The sequence below is a fragment of the Hipposideros armiger genome, unplaced genomic scaffold (assembly GCF_001890085.2).
Source record: "Hipposideros armiger isolate ML-2016 unplaced genomic scaffold, ASM189008v1 scaffold_35, whole genome shotgun sequence".
NCBI lineage: Eukaryota > Metazoa > Chordata > Mammalia > Chiroptera > Hipposideridae > Hipposideros > Hipposideros armiger.
Genome location: NW_017731385.1, coordinates 4,057,030 through 4,068,471, shown reverse-complemented (window position 1 = coordinate 4,068,471; position 11,442 = coordinate 4,057,030). Strand labels below are relative to the sequence as shown.

General features: G+C 41.8%; 1 long non-coding RNA gene across 1 annotated transcript in view; it reads left to right on the top strand.

Moving 5' to 3' along the window:
- Positions 1-11,442, top strand: part of LOC109380356 (uncharacterized) — a 32,981-nt gene that overhangs the window by 16,835 nt on the left and 4,704 nt on the right. Inside the window, exon 2 of the long non-coding RNA XR_002123446.1 lies at positions 10,478-10,635. This is a non-coding gene — a long non-coding RNA (uncharacterized LOC109380356). The remainder of the gene's footprint in view (positions 1-10,477; positions 10,636-11,442) is intronic.

Below are 11,442 nucleotides of genomic sequence, written 5' to 3'. Positions count from 1 at the left end.
TGTGTGTGTGTGTGTGTGTGTGTGTGTGTGTGTGTGTGTGTGTGTGTGTGTGTTTCATTCCAGGGGCTCCTGGGAGAGAGTAGGGGTCTTTTGGTCCATGATCCTGGCTTGCTTAAAGAAGTTTTTGAGGACAAAGACCATGTGAGTTTCGATTCGATATAACTCAGCCAACTCAGTGGTGCCTCTGTATAAACCACTGTTGATGAAAATAACCAAACCAAACAAAAATACTAAGATAATTAGAAAGCAGTGGAATGAATTAGAATGATAGGCTAGATAGCAGTAAAAAACAAATAAATAAATATAAGTGAAGTATATGCACTCTACAAAATTTATCCTGAAGCATTTGTTATTAAAATGTCTCCTAAGCCATTTATTATTAAGATAGTATCCACAATTTTCATTCTTAGAGAGTCGCCAGCATGGGTGCCACACAGCATCTCTTAGTTTCTGCAAAAGAAAACAAAGTCCTTTGTTATAGTCATTCCAGAAGGGTCGTTTGAATGTAAGCCTTCTATGCAGTGAGTTCTTTCTAAACTCTGTACCTGGACACGACATTGTCACATCAGAAAGTCACAGGTCTGACCGAGGGTGGCCGCCTTTTCTGAAGGGCAGCTTGGGCTGTCTTGGAGAGCCCTCGGGGTGTGGGGCCAGAGGTCCTGGGTGGGAGTGGCTGCTTTGTCCGGTTTACTCGAACCCTAGGACCACACGTATAAAACGGGATAGCTAATGATGACAGGGCACACACTATCAATGTCACATGCTAGTTCTGAGATTCAACACAGCTTTGTAAAAACTAGATAAGATGTGGAAAGGTTAAGGGAGGTGTGACACAAACTCAAGTTATTAGCTTGTAATGCCTTTTGAAGACTGAAGTTTATTATATTTTAAAATCTAAGTGTTGTTCAAGAATGGAACACTCAGTCTCAAAGGTGCCGTGTTCTAGGAAATGGGGTTGTCCGCCCAGCCTGCCCTGCCGCTCATGTCCCCACTCCCAAGAGAGAAGGCACAAATGCAAACCAGCAGCCCACTCCCCCTTTACTTCAAGCTCACCTCCCACCCAGACCCCAGAACCGTGACACCCCGCCCCTCCCCCACTCGTTCCAGATGGCATTTGGTGGTGTGGGCAACCCCCAAGTCCCCCACAAAGCTGACTTTAGAAGGCCCTCTCCACTCTTTGCCCGTTTATGGGGTGCATTTGCACCTGTCCCTCATGGCCCAGACTGTGCCACCTGTGGCCTTTGGAGGTTCAGTAGAGACAGATCTCAAAGAATGATAGGGTCTGTGCTTGAGAAAGTGGATGAGGAAAAGTATTTTGTGGCAAAGAGAAGGCAGGAGAAAAGAGCAAGAAGTTAGCAAGTGAGCTCCTAGGCGTAGCTGGCAGGACCTTAGATGGTGGGCAGGCAACACCAGTTGACACTCCCCAGACAGGGAGAGTCCTAAGGGTGTCTCCATCCAGATAATGGTGACAGAGAATGACTAATCATTCTAACAAGCCAGGTCTCTGTTGATTTCTTCTATCCGTTTTTAATCTATAAAAGTGATCTTTTTTTCCCTTACTACACCAGTTCTATCACCAATAATCTATAGAAGTTATCCTTTCTTTCTATACCAATACTACATCAAAGTTATCTTTTTTTTCTTTTCTACACCCATCCTATCATTACCGACTGTTACTCCAATAGCATTGCATTTCTATGGAATTTATTCTTATTAATTTCAAAGAGACTTTTATAAAATGTAACTCCCAGTGCTGGTGAGGATGCAGTAAAATCTTACACTGGGCCGCTGAAAATGGAAATCGCAAAATGTCCTGCAAGACAAATTAATAGTACACGTGCATTAGGAAATTTAAAAAAAATGTTCATCTTCTTTGAGCCAGAAATTTGCTTTGAGGAATTTATCCCAAGGAAGTAATTGAATGTGCACAAAAATGAATGGGTCGTTGGGACACCCACGACCAAGGTATTTCACACTGAGAAAATACTGAAAACATTTTACATATCCAAAAATAGTGGATGGCTTTGAGTAATCCATCCAGTAGATGGCTCACAAATAAGATTGGAATCTATGGATTGTTACAACTTTCAGTGGGAAAAGTAGGCTACTGTGCTGGATGGACCTGGGTGTGAATGAGTACACACACATATAGGCATAGCCAGAAAAAAAGGGAACACACAGCTCATGAGTCACGTGGTGACTGAACAGGTGGCTTTAATTTAATTTTATTTTATAGGTATTCCAAGCTTTTTTCAAACTAAGCATTTGTAGCTTTATTGGGGAAGGGGCCTGAGGAAACCCTCTTTTTAAACTTTTGTTTATTATGGTAAAATATGCATACCACAAATGTTGCCATTTTGACCATTTTGAAGTGGCCAATTCAGGGACATTAATTACATTCATAATATTGTGCAATTATCACCACTGCCTATTTCCAAATCGTTTTCATCTTCCCCCAAACAGAAACTCTTTACCCATGAAACAATAACGCCCCCATTCCCATCTCCTTCCAGTTCCTGGTCACCTTTAATGTATTTCCTGTCCCTCTAGATTCACCTAGTCTAGGTATGTCATATAAGTGGAATCATACAATATTTTTCCTTTGGTATCTGGTTTACTTCCCTTAGCATAATGTGTTCATGGTTCATCCATGTTATAGTATGTGTCCGAATTCCCTTCTTTTTAAAGGCTAAATAATATCCCATTGTATGGATGGACCGCATTTTGTTTGTCCATTCATCCGTTGAAGGACTCATGGGCTGTTTCCATCTTTTGGCAACTGGAAACAATGCTGCTATGAACATGGGGTGTGCAAATATCCATTTAAGCCCCTGCGTTCAATTATTTTGGGTATATACCTAGGAGTGGAGTTGCTGGGTCATAAGGTAGTTCTACCTGTAAAATTAATTTTTGAGGAATCTGCTGCTTTTTTTATCAGAAAAAAATGACGTATTTTAAATCTCAATGCGATTCAGCTTTCAAGAATATAGTGTAGGAAGGGACAGTTTGATTTGATAGGGACTGTTTGATATCTATCGTTTGGAAAATTAAATGTCTCAAAATGTTCTGTGTTTGACACATGCCCACAAACAGCTAGAAAGCTATGCCAATTTTTAGAAAATGTCAATATAAATTTAATTTATTTAAATATTCCTAAGCGCTCCATATATGCCAAGTATTTCAAGGCTAGACGCTAAAAGAAACTCAGTGATCAGTAACTCTTTTTGGAATGTTTCAAGTGACAAAATCACCCCTGAGAAAACCACATCATTTACTTTATTGGAATCTTTGGCCAACACTTAGATCTTTTCCTCACATTTCCACACACTAAAATTTCAGTTCTAGGCAAACTCTTAAGGATTTTCTTTTAGGAGTTAGGTATCTCATTTAAAAAAAAAATCTGAATGTCACTTTTTCAATTTATTCTGAAACGCAACTCAGTTTAGTTGTAAGGAAGTTTTCCTCAGGAAATTTGTTAGAAAAGCATGGTTGATTGCTTGTGACTTGAATATTAAAAAAATGAGAATCATGGGATTTAATAAAGTGTATTTTTTTTCATGGACTTGTGACATTGACAGAAGATCCAAAGGAAATGTGAAGCTTAACCTTCTCGAATTTTTTCCACAAAAAATCTTTTCTAATTAACCTGGCAAAAGAAGTCAAGTTGGTCAACAGTTTTTAGTAGAAGAGATACCTTTATTTGTCTGCTTTGAAAACTCTCCCGTTTGCAGAGAAGGTTCTATAAACAGGAGAATCAGTCAAGTATGGAGAGGAAAGCCATAAATTTTATAGACACCTGAGTTTCAAACTTTCTAATTGTATGACTTAATCGTAGAATCTAAGACCACAAGTACGTAGGATATACTCTAGAAAAAAAAAATCCTCTGTGTTTTAGGGTGGAGCAGGAATCTATTGGGTCGTTGGAAAAGTCATGACGTATTTTGTCTATGTTTTTCAAAGGTCATTTATTTATATAAAGAACAAAGATCAATCAATGATATATCGCCTGTTTTGTTCGATAACCTTTTGCCATCTTTCAGTGAACTTCATAATTCCTTGTTCATACAAGGACCTGTCTTTATTTGCGAAAAACTGAACAAGGTGCTGATTTACAGCTTCATCTGAATTGAACGTTACACCACGTAAGGAATTTTGAAGAGAGTGAAACAAGTGAAAGTCTGACGGTGCAAGGTTCAGGTGGGTGTGGCAACACATCCCATCCAAGCTCCAATCATTTTTGACGGGTGATCAAACTTGTGTGTTGTCGCGATGGAACACAACTCCTTTACAATTAACAAGCTCTGGACATTTCTGGATGATGGATTCATTCAAACTATCCAATTGCTGATAGTACACATTTTAATTGATTGTTTGGTTCCTTGGTAGGAGCTCGAAAAATGCAACACCTTTAAAATCCCACCACACTGAGAGCATAACTTTCCTCTGATGAATGTCTGCTTTCAATGTCGTTTGAGGTGAATCATCACGTCGGGACCAAGACCCTTTGCACACCACATTGTTGTCAACAATCCACTTCTCATCACCAGTTATTAGTCACTTCAAAAAAGGATCGTTTTCCTCACGTTTAATGAGCATATTGCAGATGTTTATATGTGCCGTCAAATGAACTTCTTTGAGTTCATATGGAACCCAAATATCGAGCTTACTTATGTATTCCAGCTTCTTCAGGTGGTCGTGAATGCTTGAATGATGGATGTTCAATGTTTCTGCAATCTCTCGTGTCGTGTAATGTGGGTTTGACTCGATCAATGCCTTTATTTTGTTGTCATCAACCTCCAACCTCCGTGGGCCTCCCTGACCGAGGAGTGCCGTTGGGATCAAAATCACCAGCACAGAATTTCGTGAACCATCGTTGGCACTGACGTTCTTGTAGAGCATTGTCACCGTAAACTTTATGCAACTTTTCACAAGCCCGACAGGCGTTCTTCCCTTTATGAAAGTAAAACAGTAAAATATGGCAAAAATGCACCATTTGGCCTTCCATCTTCAACTTGTAAAATCTCCGAAACTCAACCAAATCGCTCAATTTTCTTTGAGAATGAAGCTAGAACTGTCAGCTGTCAAATGACATAGCAATAACATAGATGCAAATGACTCTAGTACTTCCAAAAATGAACTAGTGCCATCCATCACAAACATGCGTCATGGCTTTTTCTACAACCTAATAAAAAAATAGGCTTATATGGAGCATGGGGACATTAGGAGGGCACCATAAAGGTAGAAATTTAATGAGCAAAGGATTCATGTCTAGAGTGCATAAAGAATTCCTAGGGCCGGCCAAGTGGCTCAGTTGGTTAAGAATTGGCTTAAGAGAGCAAGCTCTGAGCAACAGGGCCACCGGTTCAATTCCCACGTTGGCCAGTGATGCTGCACCCGAGCTGAGCTATCGCTGAACTGCTGACAGGTGGCAGGATGGCTCAGCTGGTGTAACAACAAGATTGCCTGTTCGATAGTGGGCTACGCCCACCCGCAACTAAGACTGAACTCGGTACCTTGAGCTGAGCTACCGCCCAGATGGCTCAGTGAATAGAGCGTGCACTCTTAACAACAAGCCTGCCGGTTTGACTCCCGCATGGGATGGTGGCTACGCCCACCCGCAACTAAGATCGAATACAGCACCTTGAGCTTAGAGGCCACAAGCTGCCAACTGGAAGCCAGATGGCGACTGGCACCCTCCACAACGAAGATTGAAGAACAACAACTTGGCTGGTTCCCTTCCCCAAGTCCCCAATAAAATCTTTAAAAAAAGTAAAAAAGAAAAAAAAATTCCTATGAGTCAATAAGGAAAAGACAAACAATTCTGCTTTAAAATTGACAGCAATAAACTGGTGATACCCAGAAGAGAAAGCTGGAATGGCCAATAAGCACATAAAAATATGCTGTTTCACTAGCAACTGGGGAAATGCAAATTAAAACAATCATGAGAAGGTACTTTATACCCATGCTACTGGTAAAAAATAAAGTCTAACAACACCAGGCAATAGCATGGAAGCAGGAAAACAAGGACCTTCCTCTCCGGGTAGGAGTGTGAATTTGTGAAGCAACTTTGAAGAGCAATTTGGAAAAATCTAGAATCATTAAAATGGTACCTTCCAGTGATGCAGCAATTCCACTGCTAGGTAACATACCCTCTTCCACAGACACTTAAAGGAAATCGGTGCAAATTCCTCTACTACAAGTAGCAAGCCTTATGGGGAAAATGGCGGTGGTGGGGTGGGGGCAGGGTGGACACACACTCAAAAACTGGAATTTTGTCATACAAGAACTAACAAAAACAAAAATATTTTAAATATCATGACAAGATATAGTGCAGTTAATTCACTGCTGTCATCTGCCTGTCCTTTGTGGCTCCTACTTTCCGGGATAGGTAGGTGTGGGTGCCCCGTAGTCGAGACCATTTTCATAAAAATTAAAAATATGACCCTGGCAATAGCCTTCTTCATTCTTCCGTTGTTTTAATACAGGAGGAAATGTTTCCAATTTCTTTGTTTTCTTCCTCTGCACTCCCAGTGTCACCAGGTCATTTAGTAGTGGTCCTCAAAGCCATGAAAGCTGTCACTCTTTGCTCTGAAGAAAGATGTTTTTCAGTTCGGGTCTGCATTTGTGGCTAAGACTTTCTCTTTTAATCGCTTCAAAACAGTAACATGTTGGGGAAAAAAATCTTATATGAGCCAACATGACTTCCACATCCTCCCAACATCCTTCCCCTCTTTGCCAACGGTGTGTTAGGAAATATGTACAAAAAGTAACCCGAGCGGTAAGAAGGATGTTCATTGCAGCATTGTTTGTTATAATGAAAAGTTGGGCAGGGGGCCCTAGATGCCTGTCATTTGGGAATCGATAAGCACAACGTGGCATAGTCCAACCATGGGATATTATAAAATACCTAAGGCAAATAAACTAGATCTCTATGCATGAACAAGAATAGATCTTGAAAACATATTGAGTTTAAAAAGCAAGGTACAGAATATGTAAAAAATTTTAAATAATGTAAAACATACTAAAAATTACATGTCGTACAAGTCCTATAAAAATAGATCGGAAAGCTACCTACCAAAATAATGATTTTTTACATATTCTGTACCTTGCTTTTTCTGCACTGGGCAGGATGAGAGAATGAAACCAGAGAATAAAATCTTCTGTAAATCTGAATTCTTTTAAGCCAACAAAGATCTGAAGCAAAAATAAGAGAATATTGTTATGTGCTGCAAATCCTAGCTCCTAGGTAGTGTGTCTCTTTAAAACTTGGCTCCTTAATTTTCCTGCATTAAAATTTTTCCCAGCTAAAGAGTAGGAATTTCACTTGGTTTAGCAGACATTTACTGAATACTTCAGATGTGCGTGCACGCCCTTAAGTAACATTAGTGAAGGAAGTGGCACAAATTCTGCCTATAAATCATTGGCAATGTATGAAGATGGTAATGGGGATGTGAAGGTATGGAGAAGGCAGAGCTGGTCCCCACTCTGGGAGGCAGGGCTGTTCATCCCTGAGAGATGCAAGGGTGTGTGGAGTGAATGAGGGTGTAGGGTTCAAGGGGGACTTTTCTCTTGAAGGTATTAACCTACTGCAGACATACATAGGGATTGTTTTCTAAAACTCCTTTCCAAATGGAAACCCAAGGAAATGAGACAAAGGAACCCAATAGTATAATTATGAGTGGCACAGGAAATTTTGAAATGATAAAAGATACAGTCCATTTAGAGGAGTTGGCATTGCAAATACTTTCCTATTTCTCACAATTTTCTTATAGCACAGGGGTAATGAACTTGGGGTTGAGAGAATGTCCACAGAGGGGCTTAGGCGTCCCTGAACCCCAGAAATGGCAAAATTGTGTGTTTGAATAGAGGCAGATTTTTCCAGGAAGAGGGTCCACAACTTGTATCAGATGGCACCCCCGCAGCCATTGCTGTAAACTTATATGGTGTGTCTTTTACTATAACCCAACTTTTCAATTATGTACTAATTGTAAAACTACCTGCCTACTCTTATGAGGTTAAGGAGGGTGATGGGAGTGGAGCATGGGGCGAAAGAGAATAAATTAGTAAAGCAAGGGAAATAGAATGAACACAGTCCCCGGTGTCTGTGACCCACTGAGAGAGCAAAGCTGCAGCCAGCCCTGGGGCGGCTGATTCATGATAAGCAGGTGACGGGGATAATATTTATAAGAATACTCAACATACCGTCTTTTGTTGGAGAAAGTTTTTCTACCGTCTTCATTGTGAACCAGGAGGAAATGTTTAATGACAGTTTAATGCCTCCCTTGCAAATGTCAAATTTTGGAGAGAGAGGAAATATGTCTGCCTTTATGCTCCCAATGTCCAGACCTGGGGAGGCGGGGGGCTCTGGTTCCTCTAGAAAATGTCCAGACCCCTTTCTCTTTCTTTGCCCTCACTCCCACAGGCTGGTGTCCCCATGACAAAGGAAGGGCCACATACTTTCTCTCCCTTGGGTCCCTCAGTAACAACTGGTGTCATTTTTTTTTTGGCTGTGGTCTTTGGAGACTGTCAGGAGTCCCCACCTATTCCCTCCGCCCGAGGTCAGGGGACTTCGACTGATGGACTGACGTGGTAATCCATCCGGTCACACCAACTCCCCTTTTTTTCTTCTCTTAAGTGGACATGGTCAATTTTCCCATAGGCAGGAGAGGGCAGCATTCGAGAGGCCTCAAGAATTTCCCCCTACTCTGGCATAGGGTTTTAACACCTCGTGTCCGTGTTTGCTTCTGAAAGGAGGGTGTTGGGGGCCCTGCCCTACAGACTCCAGGACTGACCTGAGCGCCTTCATCCGCTACCCTCACTCTCCTCCGCCTTGTAACAGGCAGCACTTTTCAAACATTTTGTTTATAAAGGTAGTGGAATTAATTTTTCCAAATGAACTATTGACTCAAAATCTAATCTCTAAAACAGGTTGAAGCAGAACAGAGCTTGGATGCAGAAGCTGGTCATATCTTTACTTACTTAACTTCTCAACCAGGGATGGGCCCTTCCAGCACCCCCCCCCCCAAATCCCAGGAACACAGCTGAAGAACCCTGGATGGAAGGAAACACAGTAGTCACTGCTCACTCACCCCGTCAAGTTTCTTGACCACAAACAGCAAAATCCACTTCTAGGCCCCCTGATCAGTGAAGGAATTCACTAGAAGGCTGCTGTGTAGCTGAGAACCAGAAGGAAGACTGGGAGAACCAGGCTCAAAAAAAAGGGGAAAGAATTGGGAGGGTCTAAATCAGCTGTGCTCCTTCTGGGACGGGAGGCATGTATGACCATGTGGATTACATACCAAACAATTCCAGGGCGCCCATCACTAGACTTGTTCAGTATACAACCTGCACAGCCCATCACCAGACTTGTTCAGTATACAACCTGCACAGCCCATCACCAGACTTGTGCAGTATACAACCTGCACAACCATCCATGACAGTCCTGAGCAGGCCATTTGGGATCCCTTCAAAAGGAGGTAACGTTCAGATGCTAGGGCAGCCCAGAATAGCAGTGTCCTTTCTGCTCCTGTGTGGCAAGTGCTTTACCTATTTCAGTTCATTTCATCCTCTCCAAAGCCTGCAGAACACCATAAAAATCATTGGGGGCTCTTGTTAAAATGTAGATTTCCAGGCTTTGTAGAAATGTAGATTTCCAGGATTCTATCTGATAAAGAAAGCTCTGGGTGGCAGCCTGGGAAGTTTCATTTTACAAACACCTCAGGTGACTCTGATGTGGGTGGTACAGGAAACACACTTGGAGAAAGACTGCCATGTGGGTCAGATTTTATTATTGACAGATGGGGCAAGTTCCCTTCCCTGAGATCACACCATTGGCAAATGGGAAAGAGGGGCTTTGAATCTAGACCTTTTGGGCTCAAAAACATGTGCACTTTTCATTATGCCTGAGACATGTCTCTTGGTACCTGTTCCCCAAACTTCAGTTCTCTACTGCCCCACAGGTCCCTTCGTGGGTTTCTTTAAACTGATTTTATTAAAAATAACGCTTAGATTGATTTTAAAAGAAAAAATTGTTTATGATTTCTATAAATAGAAAACCAGTGTCACTTGCTATAAATGTGAGTAATTATTGAACTGGCAGCTGCCAGTGACCGATCCTGGGCCCCCACCTGGAAGGCAGGAGCTTCTTTTATCCTGAAAACAGCAGGGCTCAAGCAACCCAACCTCCACACACGGAGCCCACTTGCTCACCTCTCCCCACCGACAAACAAGCAAACAAACAAGCTTGACTTTCATGTAATATACATAAGGTTTTCTGAACTTGAGATCCAAATATGGGCTCAGAGGTTTCCCCCACCATGGAGCAATGTTTTCATGCTTCTCGATCTATGCGAATGTTTCCCTGGATTGAGGGTCCCTCCAGAGCCCTCATCAGAGCCTCGAAGGGATCCATTATTCAACAGGGGTTGGAAAGTGCTTTTGGAAATGAATGATTCCAATCTTGTTTTCTCTTTAGCAGGCAAACCACGACTCTCCCTCTCACCCCACCATCTTCAAGGCTTCCTCCACGTGTGCTTTGGTGGTCTTCATCCTCCCCATATGGGCGTCAGAGACACGTTTTGAAAGGACATTTTGTGTTCCGACGAGCGCCCACTGGAATGGTACCAGCCACCAAAGGTAGGTCTGTGCTGGGATTGGATCATGACATGAATTGTCCTGTCCCCCACAATGTCTGCTCCGTAAATGTCTGCACCTTAGGTCTGGATACTGTAATATGTGGAAGCATTTACCTACAGCTTTTCTTATTCTTCTTCAGAAAAATTACAAGTGGAGCCATAGGTAAATGGATGGCAGATGGTGACATCCAGGTTTCTCAGTGTTAGTGTGGTTGCAAGCCAAGGAGGTCAGAATGACACATGTGCTAATGGATTAGTGTGGGAGACCCAGTATGAGACTCCAGTATGAGTTCATGTTTAATATAATCTAGATACAGAGATAAGCAGATACACAAGTTACTATACACACACATATTTCCTTGTTCTGTCAGCTAAGAGGGCCTGGAAATGATGACACCCCAGTAACAACAAGCACATCTAATACCCAGATTTTGGTTTCTGATACAAGGAACCAGAGCTCTTGCAGAAATGACTGATTCTAGGACTGGAGCAGGAGATATATAAGATGAGCCTGGAGTAAGTTGTAGAGCTAGAAAATAAAGAAGAGCTAAAAACAAACAAACAGACAAGATCAAAAAGACCCCCCGAAACCCAAAAAACCACAACAACAAGGAAACTAACAAAACCCAATGAAGGGGATCCAGGAACCAAATAAAAGAGCTCCCAAGAGCCCAAGCTGGCACAAGTTGGGCAAAACAAAGTAGTACTGGATGATAATTCAAAATATGAAATAAATATGCATGAGTCCATACTGATAAAAATAATGATTAAAGGACTATAGGAATAGGGAGAATAGACAAATCTCTCA